The sequence below is a fragment of the Tenrec ecaudatus genome, chromosome 5 (genome assembly GCF_050624435.1).
Source record: "Tenrec ecaudatus isolate mTenEca1 chromosome 5, mTenEca1.hap1, whole genome shotgun sequence".
Lineage (NCBI taxonomy): Eukaryota > Metazoa > Chordata > Mammalia > Afrosoricida > Tenrecidae > Tenrec > Tenrec ecaudatus.
In genome coordinates this window covers 51,409,325-51,431,768 of record NC_134534.1, presented here as the reverse complement: position 1 = coordinate 51,431,768, position 22,444 = coordinate 51,409,325, and the positions used below count along the sequence as shown (strand labels likewise).

The following is a 22,444-nucleotide window of genomic DNA, read 5'->3' as shown; positions in this document are numbered from 1 at the left end:
AGTAAATATTTATGGGGGAGACAACTTTATCTTTCGCCAGAGAAGTAGCTGGATGAGTTTGAACCACTGACTTTTCAGGGCATAGTTTCATGCTTACCTCACAATGCCACCAAGGACCATTAAGATACACAGGTTGAAAAAAAAAGTGTTTCTAATTTTTTGAAACCATGGATTTGGTAAAATCCAAAGTCAAGCAGAAAATAAGAGTGATAATAGAAGGCTCCAAAAATTTGGTGGAAAAAAATTACATTTTCCCCCTGAACTTTTGAAATCTTGTGAAAGCTAAAGTAATATGAACATAAGAACCTGGAGGTGCCGGATCTACATGTGACCTCCTCCCTGGGGGATGAACAACAGAAAAGGGGGTGAAGGGAGACATCGGACAGGGCAAGATATGACAAAATAATAATTTATAAATTATTAAGGGCTCATAGGGGGAAGGGGAGTGGGGAGTGTGGGAAAAAAAAGAGGACCTGATGCAAAGGGCTTAAGTTGAGGGCAAACCTGGAGGGGCCAAAGGAACACAGAAGTCAGGGCATAGGAAGGACGATGTAGATGTGGGGAGAGAGTCCTGCAGGTGAGACATGAGTTGATGAAGCAGGAGAGGGAAGGACATCAGCAAGGAAGCCCTAGCCAGTGGAGTAGAAGCGTAGGATGCCAAGCCCTCTTCAGAACAGGTAGAGTGTTTGCGCTACAGTAGTATTTTCCGAAGTATATTGTGTTAGTCTGGGTACATTAGAGAAACAAATCCACAGAAACTGATGTACAAGAGAGAGTTTTATATAAAGGGTCAGTGCGCATCAAGAAAACATCCCAACCCAGTACTTCCCAAGCCCACAAGTCCAACATTAACCCATTAACCCATATGTCCAACACCAACCACAAAGTCCTCCTCCATCTCACAAAACGGATGCAGTGATGCCGACTGCAGGAGGAAAGCCGAGTCAGTGAATGTGTAAGCATCTCAGCGCTGGCAGGGGTCTCCACACGGCTGCTCCAGCACCCAGGGCTGCATCAGGGTAGGTCTATGTGGCTTCTCCTCAGGGACATTCTGCAGGAAGTGAGCCCTGCCTGCTAAAGCAGGGAAGTGGCCAAGGCATCTTCACCCAGGCTCGGCCATCAGAAAGTAAGAGACCCAAGAACTAGAAAAGTGAGGCTAATCGAGCCATTTATCCCTCTGCCCTTCAATTAACCCCACATGTGCATATCAGCCAGGTTGGCACAATAAACTAACTCATATATATTAGGAAATATCCTGTAAGATGAGGTAGAAATACTCACAGCATCCATCCCTTGTTGGGAAGTCATCTCAACCATTATTAGACGGGATCTGGAAATACTTCTCAGGGGGAAAAAAAAGCTGTTTTAACTTTATTCTGACCAAGACATTTTCAGAATTATTTATCCATGGACTTGTTGGCACCTCATTCTCTCCTTTGGGTTTCACACCTCGTAACAGTCCATGAAATGCTCTTGAATTTGCTAGCGGACACTCAGTGGATGGTGTAGAGTGGCAATGAATGGAGCTGCTAGAGAATCTGGTAAAGCAGAGACCAAGAAGGGCTTTTCTGAACAAATGGCATCTTCCAGGCAACGGAGCTCTCTGTGTGTGGCCCGCCTAGCCTCACTCCACTGGAGAGAGGTGGGGTGGAGCCTGGTAAAGTTTGCAAGACTTGAAGGGAAGTATCTACACAGCTTCACCGTTGGTGGTCTTGCAGTGGGCTGACAACTGAGAGCACCTCTTCTAAGTGGAGAAACTTGTCCTAGTTTCCCATTCCTTTGGGCTGGGAGAATAATTTTCTTCACATTTTTGATTAGATACAGGCTACATATTCTACTGCAAGTATAAACCACACCTCTAACCTAGTTCCCTTGATATAAACCACTCCTCTAACCTAGTTCCCTTGCTATAAACCACACCTCTAATTTAGTTCCCTTGCTAATGCGGTTGCTGCCAGGTGTCCTCAAAGCTATTCTGACGCTAATGTCTTCATTAACGTACTCTGGGGCACTTCTCCACATGATGTCTCTGGGTTTTAATATCTATTGCAGTGACTGTGCAGAAACCCGTAGCCAAAATTTGTAATTAAAGAATTTATTAAAGAGGTTAACAAGTAGTGCTGCTAGTGAGAAATGCTCAGGGCGGTGTTTTCAAGGCCCTGTCACACAGTTTCAAGTCTGCTAGTAAACGGAAATACCCCTGGTCTGCCAGCCTCACCCAGAAGGCATTCAGCACAAGCTCTGTAGGTCAGCAAACCCAGCTTCCTGAGTAAAGTGACCAGAGGTACCCCACTCTAGTAAGCCTCAGCCCCAAGGTACTGAGCTCCACTTTTGTGATCATCAAGTCCAACTTCCCCAGTCTGCACCAAAGGCACTTAACTTACTCCATGGGTTGGGAAGTTCATCAATCTATTCCATACTCTGGCTCCTGCTTCTACTGCTGCTTCTCTGATGATATAGCTGCCATCTGGATCCAGTAGACTCATGGCTCAGGGATCTTGGGTCCAGAGGATGGCCTCCATTCCTGACTCTTGCTGCTAATGAGATCCCTCCTCCTCATTCTCAGAGGGCCTGTTTTAGTCACAGCAGGATGGCACACCACTGAATACTGTCTGCAAGCCCTCACAGGCGTATTCTACTGTTGTCTTCCCCCACCTTCTTACCAGAACCAGGCTCAGAAAGGTCCTTTGATGGGAGTTAAGGACTCGACTAGAAGAGCAAAATTAAATGATTAATTGCGCCTGAACTTTGCATAGGGATCCCACTTTCAATGAGATGAAACATTGCCCAGTCTTACCCCATCCTCACAATTCTTGCTGTGTTTGAGCCCATTGGTGTAGCCAGTCACTATGCGAGTATATTTTGTTGAGATTCTTATTCTTTTGTTTTAATCTTTACTTGCCTAATCATGCTATCCTTCACCAGGGATTGGTTCCTCCTAATATCATGTCAAAACCAGATAAGGGTGAGGTCTCATCATACTGCCTTCCCAGGAGCACTTTGATTGTATTCTGCCGAGCAGATTTACCCATCCTAGCAGTCCATGGTACTGTGAGTATTCTTGCTAACACCATAAATCAAAGGCTTCCATTCTCGGCCCTTCTCAATTCTTTGTTCACCTTCTATATGTGTATATAGAAGGGCAACTGAAAATATAATGGCTTGAATCAGGCAGAGAAATTTGAGTTATCCTTCTTACTTCTTTGTTGTGTTTATCAATATTATCAGGATTTGTAGAAATAAGGAAGTGCTCCTTATTGGGTTCTGCGATACCCAACGATTAGGCATCTGTTCTTTATCCTCCTCATAGTGAGCATTCATTGAACTATTTTATCAGGGAATGATCTGATCAGATTTTCATTTGAGTAGCATAGATATTACATTGGGGTGCACATACAAAGGCTGGGCAACCCCTTCCAAAAAAACAGTAATATTCCAGGCAAGAAACACTCACGTTGAACTACACCAATGGCAGTGGAGAGAAGAAGAAGAGAGACACAGAGTACATTTAGGAGCTTGAATCAACAGAACCACGTGCTAGGCTAGGTTGCTAGAACAACAAAGCCAGTGACACTGAAATGTGTAAGAAAGAACTTTATTTCAAGAAGTAATTTTGTATGAAGAACGCATCTCAGCTCCGTCCAGCTTAAGCCCATGGGTCCATGCTAGCCAGAGCCTTGTCAGACTCATGTAGCCAGAGGCCAGTGACACAGAAAGGGGAAGCGGGATGCAGAAAGATCATGGGCAGAAGGGTGAGGGTTGCATGGATCCAAGGTTAGTGGAAGCTTGGTAGGGTGCAACAACTCCCAGTTTAGCTCTTGAGGTCAAATGACCCACGTGGAACTCTCCCTCCTCCTGCCAGGTAGATCGAGTCCCAGCAAGCAAGCCAGGCTAAAGGCAGAGGACGAGTTCCCAGGTTTCCTCTCATAAAAAGGGCACACCCCAATGAATCATCACCAGGCCACCCCTTGCATGGCTAGTTGGACTCCACCCTTACCTCCACACGGGCAGCGTCCAGTTGACAGAAAATCTAATCGCCACAACTGAGAGGCTGTTTAAATATATAATGTTAGAGAGAAAAATATAAGATAACTTAAGGATTTCAGAATTGAGCTGGATTACAATCGTGCGAACTCTAGTTCTAGGATGTTAAGCTAGGAATTACTCAAGGGACCTCTATATAGAGTATCTCATCCGAATTTGTGTATCTCATCTGAATTTCAGGTACACATATGACAACTTAAAAAATACACATAGGACAACTATTCATGTATTAAAGGTCCTGGAAGATATATTTAATTAGACTTGGGTGCGTGGAGGGTGAGCAATGCAATAATTATCTCATCCATTAACAGTGCGTCAACATGTAAACCCTAATCTCTGCCTCTCTACTCACAGATCATGCAGACTGAAGCCCAACACATGACCACTGCTCCACCAGCTCATTAGCCTTGCCTCACTAACACCTCACGACAGCTTTTTATGGTTAACACTCTTTCTATCAGTGAAAAATTAAAGTTGAGAAAACGGGAAGCAGAATAGAAGAGACACCTAGACAAAGTAACAGTTAAGGAAAACAAGTCCCGTCAGGAGAAAGGAGGCGGAAGAGAAAAGGAGACCGTGGCAGGGCGGCATGGTGCTGAAAAGAAAGAGGGAGTGCTCAGTAATCCCAGATGCCCGCCAAAAGCCAAGTTAGAGGGTCCAACGAGTCCTCCCAGGTTTAGCAACCAAGAGACAATCCCTTTGCTCAGTAAATCTTCCCAGATTACATATGTATATTTGGTAAAAGATACCCATAATCAGACACATACATGTTCGTGCCTTGGTGGCTTGTTCGTTCAATTTTCTTTTGCAGGGAGTATACATTGAAAGAAAATTTCTGGGTCCTACTCTTTCATCCATTTAACTTGAATCAGGTCCTGGGAATTAATCTTGTTATGCAAATACTGAACACAATCAACGATGCTTTCATTTTCTTTTGTTCCTTATATCAAAGGTCAAAGTTTGGAGTTAACTGCGTTATAGCTATTATGAGATTATAAATCTGAAATACCAGTTCTCCCAGAGAGCGAGAGCAAGAGCGAGTGAGAGAGAGAGACAGAGAGAGAATTAGAAGCGAAAATATATTATCATATGCATTGGTGAAAGAGAAACTATCAAAGACCTAGAATTTAAGCAAAGTCATCATCTTTCAAGTCAGATTAACTGTGTGGGGAAAGTGTGCATCATTCCAAATTCTGAGGTTACAGAGTTAAATAAGTCTGTGACTTCTTGCTAAGGGGGAGTTATTAGGATGCCATACCATGCCGCAAACACCTTCCTGCGTGATCTTTCATAAAACAGATGTTTCAGCAGATGAACATTATCCTAAGAAACACACTTTATAAAGCAAGCTAATATTGCACATTTATGCACTGCTTGATTGGGGAGATTGAAAGTTGATCAATATGATTTCATTTTTAATTTAATCCAACCCATCCCCATTAGTCTGGCTGACTTTGAAGAACTTATGCTATAAGATTTTTTTCCCTATAAATCTGAAAAAAGTTGAAAATAATGATACACCATATCAATATATATAGAGCTCACACAGCAGGAAACAAAATGAAAGCAAAGTCTCAACATCAATAGCAGGCTTGATGTCAGATGAAATGGCTGAGTGTAGGTCAAAGTTATAGTGCAAAGACAGCCATGTGCATCAGAGTTAAGAAGTAGCCCGCATTATTGCTGTCCTGTTACTTAGGATCATTGACAACTGATGGAAAACTTGGGTTTCTTTTTCATTCGGTAGAACCCCACATAATTCGTTTGCTCACATAAACAAAGTAAAACAAAAACATATTGGCGCTCTTTCCTCTTCTCCATGTTCTTCCTGGAGTGCCTAGGGACTAAAGGCTGTGATGGAGGCTCATGTATACTCTGGGGGCAACCCTTCCAGCCACGTAAACTCGAGCAGGATGGACGGGTATCTCATTCCCCAGCATTTGGTTATGAAACCGGAGTCATGTCTCTGCTTTTATTCCTAGCACATTTGCCTGTTTTCCCTTTGATTGTGCAAAGCAATCAATTTGCCTTTTGAAATGCAATAACTGTTTGGCATGAGTAAACAGCTTTGATTGGTTTTGATATCTCTTCCCGAGTTGGAGTATATCAAAAGAGAAAGTATACATTCTCCTTGCCAATTACAAAGCTTTTGAAGTCAGACTGGCCTGACTAGTTAGAATCTTAGATTTACTTATTACTATTTATATGTCTATGAGCGTGTTATTAGATTGCTGATATTATGTTTACATCGTGCTTAGCACAAAGTCTGATGGTCAGAGACATTCAATGGGCAGGATCTGTCTAGAACATAACTAATTATACTGAACCTGGAGTTGGGCTATATTGAGCTAAGTGGCCTAGGATAAAATTCAATCTCTACAGTTCAGCAGCCATGGTCCTATATATTATATAGCACACCTGCATCTTCATTTTCTCATTTGCTAATAAGATCTACTTGTAGGTTCTAGAGAAGATTAAATAGATTGATCCATACAGTTCTTAGAAGAGTTAACATAGAGTAGGCTCTCAGTAGATAATTCCGGTGAAATAACTTGAGATAGTGCTTTAAAAACATACAATAGAAGACGACAGTAAAATATGTGAGAGCCTGGTTTGGAAAGAGGGTCTTCTTTTTCTGGGTCTCACAGGTTTTCACCGTTAACAGGGTGCAGTCTGACCACTTTTCCATCAATCATATTAGTGGAAATTTCCTTCTCTGACAAGTTTCTGCCTTACACAAGTTCTAGATTTTCAAGTTTTACAGTATAATGAAAACTTGATTTTAGTCCTAGCAAATTTAGACTAAAAATGAATTGTATTCATGATTGAAATCTCATCCCTCTGTTCCTTCGTTGCGTACTGATTCTGCTTTTAACTTTGTGCAGCTTCTTGAAGTATGATGATCAAAATGCATTTGATTATTTTTATCAACTTTTATGTCCTGTCCTCCACCCCTCTATGGATGGAGGTGGTGATTTAAAGCCAGAGACTGGCCTGCTTGTGATCAGATAGAAATGCACTGTACTTTCTGGTGCTGTATTAAGGGACGTTTTACTTCCAGTGCCTGCCCTAACTGGTCCACAGTTCATAGCTATGTAAAATTCATGTAAAATTTTGAGCAGGATCTCAATCCAAGGGTTCCCATCAAGTATACATGCCTGGAGAGAAAGAAATGAGCAAACGCTAAAACAAAATCATTCCTTAGCAAGCAATTTGTATTGTTATGCTAGTTAAAGATATCTCGTCTTCCAAGCAATTTAATAGCCTGCCAGTTATCATTTGGCAAGATCAAGCTATAAATGTTTTTATACAATTTGAGGAAGGCTTATGGCATTCCTTCATAATTTCTTTTTTGTTTTTAGATTCTAGTAATCTTTTCTCATTTGTAGTTAACAGCTGCCAAACCCTTAATTCTTATAGTAAAATCTGAGTATATCATTTTGCTTGTTGCATTTTAATTGTGTTAATTTGCATTACATTATAAAACATTTTATTGACTTTAAAATCAGTATAGAATCAGGTTCCATAAGTACCAGCCATAATCCTTGTCAGTGCATAATAATTCAATGCCTATTGTATAACACTTGTGGTCTTGATTGATTTAAATGAGACAGAGAACCTTTCTAAAAACAAGCAAGCAAACCAAAATTCATGTAATTTCTAGAAATTTTAATGTGATATGAAGAAAATGGGGTCGGTTTACAAATTATCATTATAGGAAATAAGATTAAATCCATTGTAATATAATAATTGATATTATAAAGCTATTATAATTGATGACAACCTACCTGGTGTAGTGAGGGTAGAGGCAGTCTATTACCTGGCTTTCAAAGGAGGTGAAGGTGTGGATAAAAAGCTATGTGTCCCGCGTGTTATGTGCTCGACTGATAAGCAAAAGGTTGGCGGTTCCAACCCACCTCTGTCAGAAAACACACGTGGCATCTGCCTCCAGACATAGTTTTAGGTTTGGAATCCTGATAGGGTGTTTCTACTCCAGGGTCACTATGAATCAGAATCAACTTGACAGCAGTTGAGTTCGGTTTGGTTTGTCTGGACAGGTGTGGTTTGTCTGGACAGGTGTGTGAGGGAGCGTCTATTTTAATATCTGCTTCTTTATGAGCACAGAATAAAGCTCCTTTTGCTGGCTTGCAAACCTGCTTGTTAAGGTTACGGTGTGGTGCAACCATTCCTTCATCTGCCATAGTGGAACCCTAATGCGGAAACCACTTGACGGGACAGTTTCTGGAAGCTTCTGAATCGGCCCCTTTATCCGAAACTATTGCTCTCCACCTAACAGTATCCTAAGCTTGGATTTCTGCTTCGTAAATGTCTTACTCACACAGTTGCGGGCCTCCTGAGATAAAGACATTGTACCAGGTATCCTTAATGAAACTCAGGCTGTTGTATTTTATAATTAAAATTGAATATTTGTATTTTAACACAATAAAGACCGGATTTTTTTTTTACCAACTTATCCAAGTGGCCAGGCATTTTTTTCGGCTGTTAGGTTTTGTTTTGTTTTTCTGTATTAAACCATAAATGGGTTTACATCGCATCAACTTTTTATCATATTTATTTGTACCTTTCAGTTTTTTTAACATAAAACATCTCACATTATGAAACAATATTTGCAATGTATGCGGAACTTTGTTACTTTTATGAACTATAATCTTCGTGAAATGATAAACTTCTTGTAAAAATAATCAACACAATCCGTATTACTTTGAAAACCTAGAAGAATTGGGACTAAGAATTTCTTCGTGTCTTTTTGTGTGACAGGAGGCGACTTGAGCGATTTAGGGGATGGTCCACATTTCACTGAGGTTTGATCGTGAGGAGTGCACGACTCCTTGCAAACAATTCAAACAAATAGTAACTAATTGATTGAACCAAAATGCACTAAAATGAGAAATAAAAAAGAACATGAAGACAATCGAGTTTGATACATTCACTACTGTTTTAAACACCTAAATAGATGAAGTAGTTAAAATAGATACAAGCAGATGGCATCTGAAGACAGCATGTAGAAATCACGCTGATTCTCGTGATCCGTCAGTAAGAGATGGTGCGCGGAACACGAGTAAACTCGGGATCCGTCCACAATTCAGTAAACGTGCAACTCCTTAGTAAAGGAACACCACAACCACATGAACACATACCAGCACACACACACAAACAATAAAACAGCTCATCTCCCTGGTGTTGGGCAGAGGGTTAATCGCTGGACTGCTAACCACAGGTTGAAGGTTCAAATCCAGCAGCTATGCTGAGCTAAAAAGATAAGACTGTTTGCTCACGTGAATATTTACAATATCGAAAACTCTATATAAGGTTACTATGAATCGGAAACCCGTTCATTTGTCAATTGGCTATTCTGCGGTGGATGGAATCTTGTTTTTATGCGGCTAGAAGCAATGACGCTAGTCTTTGAAAACCAGCAGAGTCCCACAAGGTCCCAGGTTGCAGTGAAGTTTTCAAACTAAGAACAGTCTAGGAAGAAAGATTAGTCACTTCTGGGGGATTAGTCACTGAAAACCTTATGAATGACAGCAAAATATATTTAAAAATTTGTATATAGTCCCAGAAGAAGAACCTGTCTGGTTGGAAGGTACTCAAGGTGGAGTCAACCTTAATGATGTAGATGAAGCAGAGCTTTAAGATTCTTCAATTGCTGATGGGACACAATTTAAAATGAGAAGAAAAATCTGCAACCAGCCATTAATAACGAGAACATGGAAGGTACAAGTATGGATATAGGACAGTTGGGAACTGTCAAAACTGAAATGAATGCATAAAGATTATTGATATCCTAGGTCTAGTGAACAGAAATGGACTATAATTGACCATTTTGAATATGACTGTTGTGTGCTTTATTGGAACAACAGATTCAAGAAGAATAGTTTCTCATTCAGCAACAAAAAAGAATACTTCAAGATCAATGCTGTCTGTAATACCAATGCACCTACAAAGAAGCTCAGTTAATTAGACTGTTATTAAAATTTTTGTACCAACCACTGAAGTCAGTAAATAAGAAATTAATCCAATAACCCCTCAGTCTGAAAGTGATCAGACCTACAATTAAGATCCACTGATAACTATTAGGGATTGGAACATGAACTATGGAAACAAAAAGGAAGGATCAGTAGTTGAAAAATATGTCTTTGGTGATACCAATGAACCCCAATAAAATCACACAATTTTGCAAGACCAATGACTTCTTAGTTGCAATACCCTTTTCCAAGAGCATTCACTGCCACTATGCATTGTGACCTCACCAGATAGAATACCCAGGAGTCACTCTGACTACATCTGTGGGGAGAAAAAAATGGAGGAGATCAATATCATTGTCCCAAACAAATCCAGGGGCTGACTGTGTATACTCATTTTTAAGTTCTGGTTGAAGCTAAAGAAAATTAAAATATGTTCATGAGAACTAAAACATCCCACCTGACATTGTCAGAGCATACTCAATAGATTGAACATCAATGTGGGATTGTGGAATGATATAAAGTATATTATATGTTAACAACATCAAAGGATATTAAAACATAAGAAAAGAGCAAAGGAATGTCAGAAGAAACTCTGAAACTTTCTCTTAAACATAATCATAATTAAAACTTGTTACTACAGTTTATCAACAGACAATTCCCAGAAATTCAAGTTGCATTCAAAAAGGACATTATTGCTGATATGAGACAGATCTTGGCTGAAATCACAGAACATCAGAAATATATTTACTAGTGTTTCCCTGAGTGTGCAAAGGCATCCAATTATATAGATCAAAGCAAATTATGGATCGTACTGCAGAGAAAGAGATTCCAGAACACATTGTTGTGCTCATGCCAAATCTGTGCATAGACCAAACGTACAGAGCAAAGAGATCCTGCATAGCTTAATATCAGGAAAGTTGTGTGTAAGGCTGTACAATTTCACTGTTCTTATCACATCTGTGTGATGAACAATAATCCAAGATACTAGAATATATGAAAAAGAATGCCCCATCAGGATTGGAGCAAGGCTTGTTAACAATCTGTGATATTCAAATGACATGAGAATGCCTGCTGAAATCGAGGAGGACTTTTGATTTCAACTCGATGTAACAAACCCACATTTTCTCACAACTGAACAGTGACAAATGTAAAATTACTATAATTGTCAAGAATTTCCTTGTATTGGCTCCATAATCAAGATGCAAGAAAGCAGTCATTAAGAAATTAAATGACAAATTGCTCTGGAAAAACCTTCTGCTCAAGAACTCCTTGAAGAACTAAAGAGTGAAGATGTCATTGTGAGGATTACTAAACACCTGACCTAGCTAGAGCCTTTTCAATGCCTTATTTTACTGGGAAAGTGAGACAATGAATAAAGAAAATGGAAGGATAATTTGTATTTGAATTACATCATCAAAAGCCCAAACAAACAAACAAACTTACTGCCATCAATTGATGGCAATTCATCGTGACCACCTGTTCTTCTCTGAGACTGTAACTGTCTACCAGAGCTCCATTTTTCTTCCTCAGAGCAGCTGGTGGCTTTGAATAGCTGACCATGCAGAATACAGCCCCACTAAGAATATTGTTGTGGATTCATTCAGCCAACCTCAGACCTCGGCATCCACCAGTCTGTGCCCTCCGGTGACTCTGCTTCCTCATTCTGCTTCCTGTTTATCAACTTCCTTGAATCAGGAGAAGGGTGACTTCAACTGGACTTGAATTTTTTTTACAATTCTGTAAGACTTTTCTTGCTCAATGGTTTTGCTTCTCTAAAGAACACAACCCAGCTCATGTAAGGTAAATGACAGACTAGAAACAAACAAACAAACAAACAAACAAACAAATAAATAAGAAACCTCCTGCCAATGAGTTGATTATGAATTATGGTGATGGTATCTAGGGCTTCTGAGACTGGGAATATGGGAGCAGGATGTAAATCTTTACAGGAGCAATAGTATCTTTTTCTCACAGAGCAGCTGGTGGATTTGAACTGCTGGCCTTGCAGTTAGTGACTCAATGCCAAATCAACAGGGACAGAAAAACTACCATCTACTTTTATCTTAAAATGATTTGTATCTTTGGATCTAGCTTGCAATATTTTTTATCATAAGAATACCTTTCAACATCATCAAAAAAAGGAGACAAATGATATAAATATCCTCTATCATTTTATTTGTGGTGCTAGGGCAGTTGACATGGTAGTCAAGTTTCATGAAGTGCTTGAATTCACAACATATTCTTATAGAACAATGTTGTCAACAAGTTAAATCAATACCGTCAGAATCTTTTAAATTATTAAGAACTTTATACTCTTCTCAAAAGGCAATCTTTAAAGACGTTCCTTTAAGAGTCAGAATATGAATGTGTAGTGGAGTCCGTGCATGGTAAAATCAATAAGGCACTCTTTCTTGAACAAATAAGTGGGAGGTTCCTGAACTAGATGAAAATTGCATTCATATTGGTTTTGATTTGAGCCAGAAAATTATAACCAAATACATGCAATTAAAGCTCTAGGAATTGCATTCTATTGAAGTATAGGGGGCAGTATTTGATCACTGGCACCGTCAGTAGAAAATGGATATAAAATTCTCAGGTGCCTAAATAAAACCCCTGGCCGTCCAGTCTATTCCAACTCACAGTGACTCTAGGCTTTCTGAAGCCCCAGCTCCTTCCATAAGCAGGGAGCCTAGCCTCTTTCCCTCAGTGTTGCTAGTGGGTCTGCCTTACTGACCTTGGGGCTCTCAGTCCAACGCTTATCTGCCATGGCTTCTGGGTGCCACAACCAAGTGGTGTATATCTGATGTGCTAATCAGGGTTGGCTAGCGAAACAAATCCAGTGGCACTCCTATATGTGCAGGAAATAGCTTTCTATCATGAAGTAATTATATATCGGAAACGTCCCAGCCCAGCCCATCTCAAGTCCTAAAACACCGTATTCCTCCAGAAGTCCCTCTTCAGACTCATGCAGTCACAAGCAATGGTGGTCAGTGCAGAAACGTCACCGGCTGGTCCGTGCAAAGTCTTGGAAATCCAATGGCAGTTGATGCATCTCCCCAGCTCTAGCAAGTCTCAGGGTGGCTATTTGGCCTGAAGGTGAAGGCCGAGGGAGAAGGAGGGGGGGTGTCCCAAGGCCTCCTTACGAGAAGATCATGCCTACACAGAGGCACCATCAGGCTGCGACCTGGTTGGCAGGTTGCGTACCACCCCAAACTATCACATAGCTTCAAATTGCCATGAAATTACATAATCACCATATTTGATGACTCATACCTGTTGGGTTTGGTTACTGTTTTACTTCTCTAACAGGATTCTCAAGTGAAGTGTCTTAAATAGTCCACCACTGTACAGGCCTCTTGTCTAACAAGCTCAAGGAGAGAATCTTAGGCTGATGGGAAGCTTGATCGTTACTAGTCAGAGGCTGGATCTACTTCCATCCTGTTGCTATGCCACATGCTGGGTGATGGTCCTGATTTGAGAGGTTGATGCGCTGTAACCTGAAATAGAAACCACTCGAAGAGAATAGAAAACAGTCCACCCTTTATATGTACGACATGTATGTTATCCACATCACCTACCCTCCCCGGGCTGTGCCAAGGGGGTTTGTTCGTGGGCACAGCTGTCTTCACAGGGAAATAAAACTTGCAGGGATTTCCCTACTAGTAGTAGGAATATGAGCCTGATAATGATGAGCACTCCGCACTTTCCCTCCATTTGTTAGTGATGATATAAAGTTGAAGAATATCAGGACTAACACATTATAAAACTTGCATGACTTGTTATTTAAGAAAAGGATAAAAATAATGGTAACAAATTATTAACCAAAACATGGATTTATTGCACATCAAACAATAGAGACCTTCAAAAACAGCAATCATAGAGAATTCAAAACAACTAGTAACTTTAATTTCGATAAGCTGTATAAATGCTAAAACAGTAATAAGTATAGTGGTTCACATAATGCATGAATTTCAACAATGAGACTTACCATATAACTCAGCAAACATAAGTATCTATCCACTTCTAAGTACATAATAAAATAAAATATATTGTTCAAACACAGCAAAGTGTCTATTAGATTCCTCAGGACATTGTAGTGCTCTTGAAGATAGTATTCCGTGGCAAAAATGTGATGGTAGAAGCATTGGATGAGATTACAAAACAGCTTCAGACATAGGTGTTTGGAGAGTTGCTCTGAGCGAGAGCCCTTCGTGGAGATGGCTGAAAAGTGCTGAGAATGGCCAGACACAACCCACGGCCTTTGTGCCCACAGGGTTGCAGGCTTTTCTTGGAGGCGTCTCCTTCTGCACAGTTTGGCAGTTTAAAGCAGGAAGAAATTAAATCAGTAAAGAGTAGAAAAGCTTACTTCACTGTGAGCAATAGTTAGTTCTCAGACATTTTAGATCAGAAAATGGGAAGAAATAATAATAAATTCCTGGTACTAATATCCAGATGATATAATTTATGAAAAAATTGTGATGGTAACATTGTAGTATATCAATATAAAAGTGGTCATTTCATTTATTTATGTATTATATTTTGATGTTGGAAAGTTAGCACTTGGTATATCTAACACTGGAGAAAAATCAATTGACTAATGCAAACATTATTTTAATTTTAACACATTGCTGATGACTTATTTTTGACTAAATTTTTCTGTTAATAATAACTGATTGAAAAATACAAGATTTTAAAAAACTTAATAAAAAAGAAGGGTGTCTCAACTAGAAACATTACAAAGTTGATTTTACTACAAAGAATCAGATGTGTTATTGCAGTAATCATTTTATTATTAATGATGTCTTTTAAATTGAAGATAACTCTCTTATTAGCAGATTGGGTTGTAAAAATATGAAATTATTTTTCTAAACCAACCGAGGGACTTGCAATCCACAAAGAGAGTCAAGGTACAAATATAGTTTATTCAAATTTCTGGGGTTTTTTTCTTTTAATGTGCCCTAGGCATGAAACAGCTCTGGCCACGATCTAGGCATCAAGGTAGGATGAACAAAGGGCTGCCAGTCTGCTCTGCCCCTGACTGATATCAGAGCGCCACCACTAATCAGGTGTCTCTTTGCCCATAGCCAGGGGATTCTGTGTTTTTTTAAAGCAAAGAAAATGACACACTTATTCACTAATTGCTTGTCTCTTTTCAGGCATTCATTGTGCTAATTAATAGATATGCTACATTACAGTTTAGTGATACCTTCAGGAACTAACAGCTCACAGACCTTTTTTCCTGGGTAGTCAATCATTTTGATGCTGAAGTGCGTTGCATCTTATTCCCATCCTGTGTAGCATGGCAACAGCTCAGAACTAATGACTCTTTTTAGCAGAAAGAATCTTCTGAAGGTGAACATCTCATAAAAGAAACAAACCAAATAAGGAAGCCCATCCCCAAAACACCTTATACGAGAGTAAGTCAAAACGCCCTGCTGCTGTGGCTTCTGTTCATATATGCCCTAGTTCATCTACAGATGTATACGTTAATATAGGCACCCGTTTTTGTAATGGGTTATTTTTGAGATGCTTGCTGCAAGGTGAGCAGTTCAAAACCACCAGCCATTCTGCAGGAGAAGGATGAAGCTTTTGACTCCAGTAATGAGTTACAGTCTTGGAAATCCACGGAGGTAGTTTAACTCTGTCCTACAGGGTCACTGTGAGTTGGAAACAACTCAACAGCTTATGTAAAGATATCTCTTTAATTAGTGGATGGCTACAGAGAAGTTCCCTCAGTAATACACCTGTCTTGGTCTTGTTAGTTTGTCTTAAAACAAAACAAGCCCAGTGAAAACAGTGGGTTTCAACAGGATCTGCTGGGCCAGGACAATGAAACAGAGAACTCATCTCAGCATGTGACTGTTAATTTGGAGATTCGTGAGATAATTAAGGCTGTGTGTCAACTTGGCTGGACCTTAATTCTCAATTAGGGGTAGCTAAAACATAGTTGTCACATGTGATGAGATCTGATAAATTTCTAGGGTAGGATGCAGTTCAAATATAGGTGAACATTTCTGCTAAACTTGCTTGTTTTTTGCTGGCTGGAGATCATGAATCTAGCTCATCATGAGTCCTGCAGTTGTTGAACCTTGAGCCTGCTATACTCCTGTCAAATCCAAGGAGTCATCAACAGTCTGCCACCATGCACATATGCTGACCTACATTCCTTTGCCTCTGCAGCCGTCAGCCGACTGGGGGATTTGCTAATCATGGGTTCTTCTACCCCTGCAGCTATGAGTCTGGAGATGCCTCAGCCTAGTTTTGCATCTTTAGTATAAGACAGATAATCTTGATAGAGTTTTTTCTTTTAAGGACACAAGACAATTGCTGGGATTTATTACAAAGCAATTTTAAAAAAAATGAAAATTGCATTGAGAAAAAGTTCAGAAAATTTATGAAGAGGAAAACTTGGGTTGCTTCCAACTCCTCGCGATTGTAAACTGTGCCACAATGCACACTGGGGCACAGATAGCGGGTCGTGGTCTGTTACTTGCCTCTTCTGGGTAGGTGCCCAGTAGGGGGATTGCTGGGTCGTATGGTAGCTCAATTTCCATCTGTTTTAGATATCGCCAAATCAATGTCCATAGTGGCTGTACATACCTACAGGTCCACCAGCAGTGGATGAGAGTTCCTGTCTCACCAGGGTCCCTCCAACACTTTTTACTTTCTGGTGTTCTGAAGTGGGCTATCTTTGAGGAAGTTGGGTGGTCTCTCATAGTTGTTTTAACCTGCATTTCTCTTATGACTAAAGATTGGGAACATTTTATCCTATGTCTATTGGCCGTTTGGATTTCTGCCCTTGGAGAATTTCTGTTCATGTCCTTTGCCCACCTCCTTAGTGGGCAGTTATTTTTTTCTTATTATAAGCTTGCAAAATATTATAGATTTTAGTAATAAGGCCTTTGTCTGAGGTGTCATTGCTAAAGATGTTTTCCCAGTCGGTGGGCTCTCTTATTACTCTCTTGGTGAATTCTTTCGATGTACATGGGTGATTTATCTTCAGTATATCCTACTCGTCAATTTGTGACTCCTCCGTATTTGTATCCTTCCCTATTTGCAATATCCAATGTATTCCCTGTGCCGAGGTTCTCAGGTTTGGCCCAAATCCCTCATTAATGGCCCTAATAGTTTGGGGGTTTACCTCAAGTTCTGTGATCCACCTTGAGTTTCTTCTTGTGCATGGAGTGAGGTAAGGGTCTTGCTTCATTTCTCTGAAGGTAGCTATCCATTTTTCAAGGACCACTTGTTGAAGAGGGCATCTGCTTCTCATTTGATATTTAACAAGTGAACTAAAATCAATGGAAATAAGGTGGTAGGATGCCAGGAGGGGATTAATCAAGGGCAATGTAGCAGCGAGGAATTACTAAAACTGAATGAAGGCCGATCATGATGGTGGGACAAGAGGAAAGTAAAAATGGAGGAAAGAATCAGGAGGCAAAGGACATTTCTACAGGCCTAGTAAAGACCTCAATACAGGAATATATATAATATGTATATTATATATAACAAGAAGGGCTAAAACTATATACTCATATCAATATATTAAGAATTAAGGTTGCAGAAGGACATTGGGACTCAACTTAAATACTCCCTTAGCACAAGAACACTTTGTTCTAACAATCCGGCATTCTGTGATGCTGACACAATCACTGAAGACAAAATGGGTGCACAGCAAATATGATGAGGAAAGCTGATGGTGCCTGGCTATCAAAAGATATAGCATCTGGGGTCTTCAAGATAAACAAGTGGCTATCTAACTCAGAAGGAACAAAGCCCACATGGAAGAAGCACACCAGCCTGTGTGATCATGAGGTGTCAATGGGATCAGGTATCAGGAATCTAAGACCCAGAACAAAACCATACCCAAGGTGAATGATGGGGGTTGGGGGGTGGGCATAGAGTGGAGACCCAATGCCCATCTGTAGACAATTGGACATCCCCTCACAGAGGGGTCACAGGGAAGAGATGAGCCAGTCAGGGTGTAGTATGGCACTGATGAAACACATAACTTTCCTCTGGTTCTTTGGTGCTTCCTTCACCCCACTATCATGACCTCAATTCTACCTTACAGATCAGATTAGACCAGAGCATGCACACTGTTACAGATAAGAGCCCACAACACAGGGAATCCAGGATAGATAAACCCCTCAGGGCCAACAAGGAGAATAGAAATACTAGGAGGATTAGGGGAGGGTGGGGACAGAAAGGTGTAATCTATCACAAAGATCAAACTACAATCCCCTTCCAGGGGGACAAAGAACAGAAAAATGGGTGAGGGGTGATGGAAGATGATATAAGATATGGAAATAAATATCTATGACTTATCAAGGGTTTGTGAGCGAGGGCGGGAGAAGAAGGAGTGGGGTGAAATGGGGAGCTGGTATCAGGGACTGGTGGGAAGAGAATGCTTTGAACATGATGATGCAAATGTGCTTGACACACTGGATGAATGTATGGATTGTGATGAGATGTAAGAGGCCCCAATACAAGTATTAAAAAAAAAAGTTCAGAAGAGGATTTTTTTCCCCATCATAATTAACCTGCTCATCCATCAGGGGTAGCCAAGGAAGACCGACAAGAATTTCTTTGGGAAACTCACTTCATCTATACTCACTTCATCTATACTTGAGATTACAGATATGTTTTGTTTCTTTAACTGACAAATATTGAGTTCCTCCGAGTCCAGAGGCCCCAGAACCCATTAAGCCACGAGGACAAACAAATCCTTGATATGCGGTCCATTTCTGCTGCTCTAGTGCGGCTGAGAGAGCGGGGAAGCAAGTGTTGAACAAAAATATGTTCAAAATGTCAGCCACTATCAGTATTATTTTCCTCTCAGAGGCTTAATTTATTTAACTAAATGATAAGGCAGTATCATCTATTTAAATTCCCAAGGCTATTGTTAATGTACAATGAGACAATATAGGGGAAAGGGCTTTAAAATTTAAATGTGCTATTCAAATGTTAACTATTTTTATCACTTCATTTTTTAGTTTAAGGGAACAGAGAAAATAGAAGAGATATAAAGTGGGAGTAAAATAAAAAAGGCAACGGGTAGGAAATAATGATCATGATCCAAATTGTAATTGTTTGGCTGGTTCTGCTACTTCCAGTGAGTGATCTCTTGCTAAGAAATCTTACAACATTGAAAATTATTTTGTAAAATAATTATTTCAATGCAGGGAAAAGATTGGGAGCTGAGTTTCATCCTCAAAATAATGAAAGTATTTCCCTACAGGAATTTTAATATTGAATATTACTTTTAATAGCATTTGTGAATAGTTTTAAGTTTTACATATCAGTAAATAAATCCAGCATTGATAATGCCTATCAGTCTCTGCTGAAGATAATGGCTTTCCTTTGGTAAAGCTATTGAAACAAAGAGATTAGCATGGTGCTTTTTTAAATAAATGATCATTTATATCACATATTTTATGATACATAAAACACCAGGCACTCAAAACTTCCTTATGAATCTGAGGTGCTAGCTTTCCTTTTGTAAACAATAACTAAGAGATTAGTGCAATTCATATTCCTTTACAAATTGATCATGTTACATTCATACCCAGTTATAAAATTTTGAGCAGCAGGAAACTTGTAAATATTATAAAAATAATCATAATCACTTTTGTAATGTAGGTTAATTTTGGGTAAATGGGAAATGTGGGTTGGCTGATATGGCCTGAGCTTTGATAGTTGCATTTGGATAATGGTTGTACAGAGAAGATGTGCAATGCCATGTAGTAAGGCAGACATGGAAAGCAAATTCACTAGCTTTAAGCAAATTAATTGTTAGGGGCTTGAAAGTCATTGGAGAACAATATTAAATTGAATTAGCTTGGGGGGAAAGTAAAATAATTAATTTTTTTTCCAGCAAGTATTTATTGAGCATCTTCCAAATTCCAGTTCATAGCACATCACCTCATACAGCTCTTCCCTTTAGCTTATATTGTGATGGAGGATAACAGAACGTTAAACAGAAAATCTATGCTTGGGCTCTGTTTTATGTCAACCTGGGTAGGCCATGATAAGGCATAGTATAGTCAACTCCACAATGGGGTCTTCTGCAAGCAGTCCAGCAGCTGCGAGGAGAACAAAACTCACTGTCACTGAGTGGCTGGGGACTCAGAGTGCCCTAGAGGACTCGAAGCAACACTGCCCCCACCGGTGTTCCAGTCTGTAACTCTTTACAGAGCAAAAGCCTTCTCTTTCTCCCCCAGAGTTGCTGGTGATTTAGGCTTAACCCACTGTGCCCCAGGACTGATCACAGCCCTGCTATAATTGAAGGAGGTATCATTCAGAGAGTGCCCTGCGGTCTGTAGAAAGTGAGAAGATGTGGAAGCTAGCTCATTCCTGCTGCTGGATTTGGGTCCCCCACATCTGGCTTGTCGACCTAATATTATATCTACTGCTGATCCCAGGAGCATCAGTGGACTCCTGATGTTGGATTCATTAGGCTGATCTTGGATTCTTTCAGCGCATCATCCACCAGCCTGTTGCTTTCCTGTTCGTTTTTCCTGCTTACTGTTTGTCAGCCCCTGAAGGCACAGGAATTGGGAGACATCTTCAGTTTACATCTGACTCATGGACTTCAAGTGGGATGGATTTACCCATAACTACAACTGTGTGAGGCTTGTCTTGATATGAATCTCATTCTATACAATTACACCACCAGGTTTGCTTCTCTGGAGAACCCAGACTAACATCAGGAAGTATTTAAATGAGAAGATGTTCTGTCATGGAAATAAATAAGGGAGTTAAGAATCTTGCTAGGGATGATTGCTTTTACTGAGCCTCTTTTGATCCCTGGTTACCTTACGTACAACGCTGGTATCTCAGACACAGCCTGTTTGAGAACATCATGAGGCCAATGTCACTTACGGAAGGTTCAGAGAAAAAAGCAAGAAGTGAAAACACATATGTCAGAATCATTTGTACCGAAATAGAAGTCAGGCATATACGAGACTGCAAGAAATGCATAAAATGCAAAACATATGAGTTACTATATTACTTGAAAAAAGATAGGGTGGAAAAAAAGGATAGGGTGGAGAAAAAGTTAACGGTGTATTGTATTTTAAAGGTGAATCATTTGTCATTGGAAAAAAACAAACTCATTGTACAGATCTATTTTACTTGTATCTTCAAATACCTATCTTACATTTTGAGCATAAATTTGCTTCCATTCAGTCACTACTTTATAGCAGTCTGAAAATATTTCTCAAAAAGGATATCTAACAGCTTATTATTGTCCGTGTTGTCTTTTATAATAATGATTTCTTTTTCATTCCATGCATACCCTAGTTTCCATTCTAGGCAGGAACAATATATTCAGTATTTCATGATGATGTTTCACATTTTATTTATACAATGACTACCGTAAACATTTATAAATGTCATAAAATATTTCTAGAAGTGACATGAGCTTTAAGTTAGCATATATTTTATTATATAGGGAAGAAAAACATTAATTTAAGATAACAGCTATAATTCAGGCACAAATATCACAGTAGAAAGATGTTCCTGTAGCGTTTAGAGCTTAAATTTATTTAGCAAAGAAACTCACTCATCAACCCACTGAGACCAATAGCTTGGAAAAGAAGGGAAATGGGGGAGGGATGTGCATTTCTCAGGCTGTCTGTGTTTGCTTTGTGCCCATGATCATAAGGGGTGTTGTTAGGGAGTAGTTTAGCTGTATAGAGACTTTCAGTTTATCCTAGTATTTGCAACTTCTTTTTTATCTCATTTCATTTTACCATCGACAAGTTTGGAGGCTCTTATGAGTTCTACAGAGCACACAGGTCATTTCCTCTTCTATAGCTGCCGCTTCTGAGATGACTTTGAGTTAGATTTTTTACTCAGACTTTAGTACCTGTCCGTAACCTTCCATCCACCGTAGTCCCCGAGGAGTGTGATGCAGTCTGATCGCTTGACACCACCCTCCCTTTTCGCCTTGGTTTTTCTTGTTTGAGGGAGAGAAATCAAAAGAGCTAGCTCTGAATTTTGTACCATCATAGCTATTCCTTAATTAAAAACAAGTTTTATGAGTTTAAATTGACATACAATAAGTTGCACATATGGACACAATGTGATAAAATTTGACATTTGTATGCGTCAGCACAGTCATGATAACAAACATATGAAAAGCTTCCCAGAGTTTCACGGGGTACCTTGGGAATCTAAGGTTTGATCTCTCTTTAGTTAGTGGACCGTACAAACCATCCATCCATGCATGAGCTCTAAGTATTGTCTACTTCAAGCGATCTGTTCATTTCATATAATTTGTTAAGATTTTTGGATTAAGGTGGCTCAAAATATCCCCTTTTCTTTCAATATATGCTTTAGTGATATGTTTTCTATTGTTCCTAATGTTAAGCAGGGATTTCTTGTTTAGTCTTTCTGCTCAGTCCACT

The 22,444-nt window shown here is 39.7% G+C and overlaps 1 protein-coding gene and 1 non-coding gene across 2 annotated transcripts in view; one reads left to right on the top strand and one right to left on the bottom strand.

The window, feature by feature from the left end:
* Positions 1 to 22,444, top strand: part of CNBD1 (cyclic nucleotide binding domain containing 1) — a 308,432-nt gene that overhangs the window by 144,243 nt on the left and 141,745 nt on the right. The gene's annotated exons all lie outside the window — the stretch shown is intronic.
* LOC142449701 (small nucleolar RNA SNORA48) lies at positions 14,984 to 15,127 on the bottom strand. The gene has a single exon (XR_012784820.1). It is a non-coding gene; the product is annotated as a small nucleolar RNA SNORA48 (small nucleolar RNA).